Source organism: Nipponia nippon, unplaced genomic scaffold (assembly GCF_047370975.1).
Source record: "Nipponia nippon isolate SJK-2023a ecotype South Korea unplaced genomic scaffold, ASM4737097v1 scaffold_13, whole genome shotgun sequence".
In the NCBI taxonomy this organism is placed as follows: domain Eukaryota; kingdom Metazoa; phylum Chordata; class Aves; order Pelecaniformes; family Threskiornithidae; genus Nipponia; species Nipponia nippon.
Window position 1 is genome coordinate 2,578,725 of NW_028262324.1, and position 6,000 is coordinate 2,584,724.

The following is a 6,000-nucleotide window of genomic DNA, read 5'->3' on the forward strand; positions in this document are numbered from 1 at the left end:
AATTAAAGATGTCTTTGTAGTTTTAAGGTGATTTTAAATGTCCCAATCCATTAAAACATTTATCATTAACATTCCAGCCAAAAAGTCCTCTTTGTGATTAAAATAGTTTAAAATGTTGTCTAATGGACCCAGAAGGGTAACTTCACTGTGCATTTAATCGTTGTCAATTTTTTATATTCTGTGTATTATTCTTCGCAATTACACAGCCAGAAGCCTGTTATATTCCCTTTGCAGAGCTGTTTGATTGAGAAGAAATGAAAATGAAAGTAAGAGACTGAATTTTTAGATTAATACTAGCTGTGGGTCATCTGTATTGGATTAAAAAAAAATCCTGATATGCGGGTCAAGAGGTTGGGAATGAGATATGGAATTGTTCATATAAGGCTGTAGGATCAAGTCAGTTTGACCCAAGTTGGTTGCATCCGATGACTGTTAATATTTGGTAATCTTTGCAAAACAAGCTAATGGGAAAATGACTATACAATAAAGAGCTGAACCAAGCTCTCTCTGCACTTCTCATGTTCTATTTCAAAGGAAAAAAAAAATGTATGTCAGGGATGTAGCTACAGCTTACTGACCTCCAGGGTTCACAATGGCCTAAATGTTGTTGAGCAGACAACATGTATGCTAATTGGATTTTGTATATGGAATATGAACCCATTTCCAAAAAACTCCATGTTTAAGTAGAATCTTAAATTCAATTTTAAAAAATCTGTTATGAAAGTATGTATTTGGTATGCTTGATACAGAAGAGTGCAGAAATATTTATTTGCTGATCAAATATCAGTTTTTATTGGGCAGATATGCATTTACATTTATAATTACTTTGATGTAAGTGTTTGTCACAGACAAGTCCAAGATAGATTTTCAGTTTCTCCAGATATTTACATTTATAACATTTTTTTGTAAATTATCTGCCAACTTCATAATAGGAATGATACAAAGCACAAGAGAAATCTTGTGTGTATGGCACGTGTGTCTATCCTTTTGTCACAAACTCTATGTAGGTTTAAAAAGGAGCTAATGCAGTGCAAAAGCTACAAGAGGAGTGAATGACATCATTGTGCTGGAAAAGATTTTGAGAAATGAGAATTTATACCTTTGCATGAAAACATCAAAGGATAGAGAAGATGATGAATGCTGAACAGGTTTCAGGTTTATTTGATTATTTTTGTGACTTTTTCAAGTTTCTTTAAAAATGTGCTGAGTTTTGCTGTTTTGCTGGTTCAAGACCAAATAACCATGGTTTAATTGTAGGCTTTGTTGTTGCCGTTCTACTGACTTAGTGCAGAGGCATTTATCAATCTAAGGTTTGAAATTAACTTCAAAATGCAAAAAAGACAGTTTAACCCAGGGAAAAGGAGCCTGTAAGCATATTTTCTAACATAAAAGGAATGTTAGGATCTGAATCATATTGGGAAGATGGTTAAATGTCTAGAAAGAAATTGCCAGATATGATGTTATGCAGCTTGAAACTCTTCTGGAATTTATTTCAAAGGATCCATTTTCTGTAGCATTATTTTTTTTGAGAGATTTTTTATGTCAGCTGATTTACTTCATTTTATAACATTAAATTACAATTTAACACTTTACTAACATGAGCAGAAATATTATGACTAAAATTACGGTTTATAACATAAAAAGTTTAAGCAGTATTGCAAAGAAACATGAATTATTATCCTTGATCTGTTGTTTACTCCTCATTCCTTTCACTAGCCTTTAAATCAAATCCCTCAGATCTCACCTCTTTATCTCCCATCCCCTCCAAATCGTGACAATACGTTCCAGCAATCATCCCAGATGTGTGCAGTGCTCAGAAATTAAACTGTAACATTTTGGAGTGTTGCCATAAAATAATGTCAGACTTCAGGATGAAGATTCTTTATAATTTTGAAAGCAAAACAAACCTGAGAACTTCATGGGTGGATCTTCCAGTTTGCCCTCAACACCTAAGTTACCACATATTCAAACCATATTGTTAATTTATCTACTTGATTGTTATCTTCTTGGACCAAGAATCTTGTGTTGTTATATGCCTGTATAATCAGCATAATACCAGCTGCATACCATTCTGCTCAGATAATGTGATAAATTTTATCTTTTTTATCTGTTCATCTTTTTCTATGTGAAAACTGGAAACATGGATCATAACCTGTATCTACCAGCAAAAAAACCCCAAACCCTCAACAGCAGTATCTTGTTTATAACTTTACATGGCCCAGAGCATAGAAGTCAAGATTGCAATGGTATAGTTTAAGGCAAGAAGAAACTGGATCTTGGCTGATGGCAACAAAAGACCTGGCATGTCAAGCTGTAGCTTTGCTAAAAATCTGAGTAATATTGCTTCTTGCTCTTTAATGAATGGGCAACGTCTCTTCACCCACCCCCCCCAATGTCATTTTGCTGATGTTTCTGCTGCCTTTCAAAAAAATCTATGAGAGACTGCAAGGTGCTGCCTTCGTAGAATACATTCCCAGTAGGATACTAGCGCTCTCCCAGTTATGGCTTCTTTACTATTTTAATTTTTTATTTCGAAGGAAGTGAAACTTCCACCTGTTTACCCATACTCAGAATTTTCTTGCTCATGTATTGCCACAAAGTCTATGTTGCCTATTGACAGGCATCCCCCACAAAACTGTGTGCCATCTAAGTCCATTTTTGTTGACTGATGTCATTCACTTCTTTGGAACAATCCTTGTGAGTGCCGAGATTTGTCCTATTGTACTGTATGCTGTTGAATCACATTGAAACCTGTAGCAAAAAAAAAAAGAAAATGTGTGTCTGCCTCTGCAGCTGAGGTTTTATTGTCTTTAATATTTGTATTTATCATAAAGTTTATAGACAATGCTGTGTATATGTGTAGTATATTGGACAGATTTGTTCCCTAAATCAATCAGTAAATTGAAAAACTCAGGGTAATACTATCAAGCTATACTTCATACTACAGCTTAATTTGTTATGATATATGATCAGAAGAGTAAGCTTTGAAGAACTGCTTGGCTTTCGCTGTTGTTAACTGATAAATATTAGCCAATGCAGTTAAATATTTTGTCCTGCTCAGAATCAAATGCTGGTATTTCTCCCCCTTTCTGTTTCGGTGGCCAAGATGTAGCTGTCTCACCTGAATTCCTTTCTGCTACAAAGTTGGAAAATACGTTCTGTCCCTCGTACACTACCTGCTGTTATAAGTTCTCATAGTTTAAGAAATAGCAGTAACTCTTTCCTTACTAGTTTAAGGTATTTTCACTGTATCAGTGTATTTTCACTGTATCAGTGACACATCCCATTATGTTAAATGATTTGAAAATGTGTGGTGTCAGAAAGTCTTGCATAAGTTTATTATTTTCATTTTGTGGGTAGAGCTTCAGGTGGTACAGTCAGAAGGGCTGTCAAAAGGGCTATGTTGCTTTTTGTTTTTTCTTAGAGATTTTTAGTTTTAGTTTATACTCTTAATGGCTTTCAAAATGTCTTCTGAAGTAGCAAGCTCTTTTATGGCCTTCTCCTTGAGCTGTCGTACCCTAGATTTGCTCCATAGGCTTATACAGCACAACTTAAACTCTGAAGAAATTTATGTTACTGCTAAAATACAATTAATTTTACTTTTTGCATACATCACTGGCTTCGTCATTGCAATAAAGTGATGTCACCTGTGTAATTTATGATGTTCTCCTTGCTCAGTGTCTGGATTTTTCACTTGATACAGCTGGGAAGAGTTAACATATTAGAGACTGCTGTCATATTCGGCTGATATTGGACAAATCAGATATTTTTGCAGCTTTTCAGCAGAGGTAATTAATCTGTATGGAGTGCAATGTTGCTAGCGTTAGCACCTGAGCTCGTTCAAGCGTTTCTGCAGAGTTGTGCATTGTATTACAGTGACATATATTCAGGAATGCATTTTGTTGTGAAACTAAAACAATTTTCCTCGCAGGATTCAAGTAACGTTCTCAGTCATTATTTAAGGAATGTGAGCAAACTCAGGTACAGTGTTGTGAAAATTCTGACACATGCTATTTTTTGCCCTTTATATTGTCTAGTATAATGAGATCACAACTTTCATCATAATATGAATAAATATAAGATTTTACTCAAATAGAGGTAATATGTACAATTTAAGAAAATATGTATTGCTGACCCTAAGTTTTTGAGTTGATTTCTAAGTTAGAAAAGTGGGCGATTAGTGCAACATGGCCATACATGTCAGTAGATGTGAAACTTACACTGCTCATAACGGATTTTTATCAAATCCAGAGTGCAGAAGAAAAATTTTATAAACAAACTGAAATTACAGCCCAGACTGCGTTTTCTATGGCCAGCCATGTTTGGTTTTGTTTGAAAGAGCTGCTAAGAAATCCCTTAACTGATGACTCTGTTTCAGGGTCCATTGAGTTACTTCATTGGAAGGAAACTCCAAGGATGAACCACATAACCTCTGCTACAAATGAAGGCAGTATGCTGTCATCTTTTCCAAATAGCAGATTTTTTCTGTGTGGCTGTGTTGCTTCATCATGTCTTTCAGAGAAAAAACATTTGAATCTAACATTGAGTGTACCTTAAATAAGCATTCAAGCCATCACAAAGAAATTCAGAAATATTCAGGAATGAATACTTGGTTCATTTATACACACACACATGTATTATATGTATATTATCATAGAATCATAGAATTGTTTAGGTTGGAAAAGACCTTTAAGATCATCAAGGCCAATGGTTAACCCAGCACTGCCAAGGCCACCACTAAACCATGTCCCCAAGCACCACATCTCCCCGGCTTTTAAATCCCTCCAGGGATGGGGACTCAGCCCCTGCCCTGGGCAGCCTGGGCCAGGGCCTGACAGCCCTTTCCGGGAAGAAGTTTTCCCTAACACCCAACCCAAACCTGCCCTCCTGCTTGAGGCCGTTCCCTCTCATCCCATTGCTTGTTCCTGGGGAGAAGAGACCGACCCCCCCCGGCTCCAGCCTCCTTTCAGGCAGTTGCAGAGAGCGATGAGGGCTCCCCTCAGCCTCCTCTTCTCCAGGCTGAGCCCCCCCAGCTCCCCCAGCCGCTCCTCCCCAGCCTCGTGCTCCAGCCCCTGCCCCAGCCTCGCTGCCCTTCTTTGGACATGCAATTATGCATACGTTAATTTTTTTCTATATACTTATTTGAACTCTTTGGATTGGATATTGCATATTTGAGAAGACTTGTTCCCTTCTCCATTGAGAAAAGCTGAAGTGTTAGTCAGAAGTGTTCTGTAGGCTGTGAACATATATTGTAAGACATATGCTGGGCACTATATAATTACATCCTTATTTCTTTGTCTTGAGAACTCATTTGTGAATGTTTCTCTGATGATTACTTTTTTTCATTACATCTTTTTGGTTATGGAAAAGAAGATATAACTGGAGACTGACAATTCAGAGATAATTAGGTGCAGATTCTGGAGTGTCAAAATAGCCCCAAGTGGAAGCAGGAACAGCTGGTAGTTAGTAGTTTTATAGCAATCTGATCTGCCTCTGAGCTAGACAAGTTTTCAGAAGGTCCCAGTGTTCAGGGTGATTCGCATCACATCTCCTCATCTCAACATCTCCTTTGCTCAGAAACCATAGGGAGCCTTTGTATTGTTGCAGTAAAGGAATTCAGGCATTCTCCTCCTTTCCCTTGCACCTCAACTCTGTGTCACCAGCATGGCCATAGGCAGAAGCTGTGGTGGATGCAGATCCTCTTCAAAAGGTCATTCCACTTATACCACTTCATCATTCTTTCTGCTTCTTTCAGGGCTCAGTCACTGTGGTTTAGAGCATGAGTCCTCCTCTGTTCTTTGCTGCTTTCTCCATGCCTTTCAAGTCGTACACTTACCTTCTACCCTGACAATTAACCTTTGCTCTCATACACATAGTTCCAAAATTAAGCCTTTCAGCTATTTTTCCCCCAGCTATAACCTGATTGGCAATATCATGCCATCAAAGAGGCAATATAATGCCAAGATTCTTGCAGTATTCTGTCAATCCCAAGTACCCCTT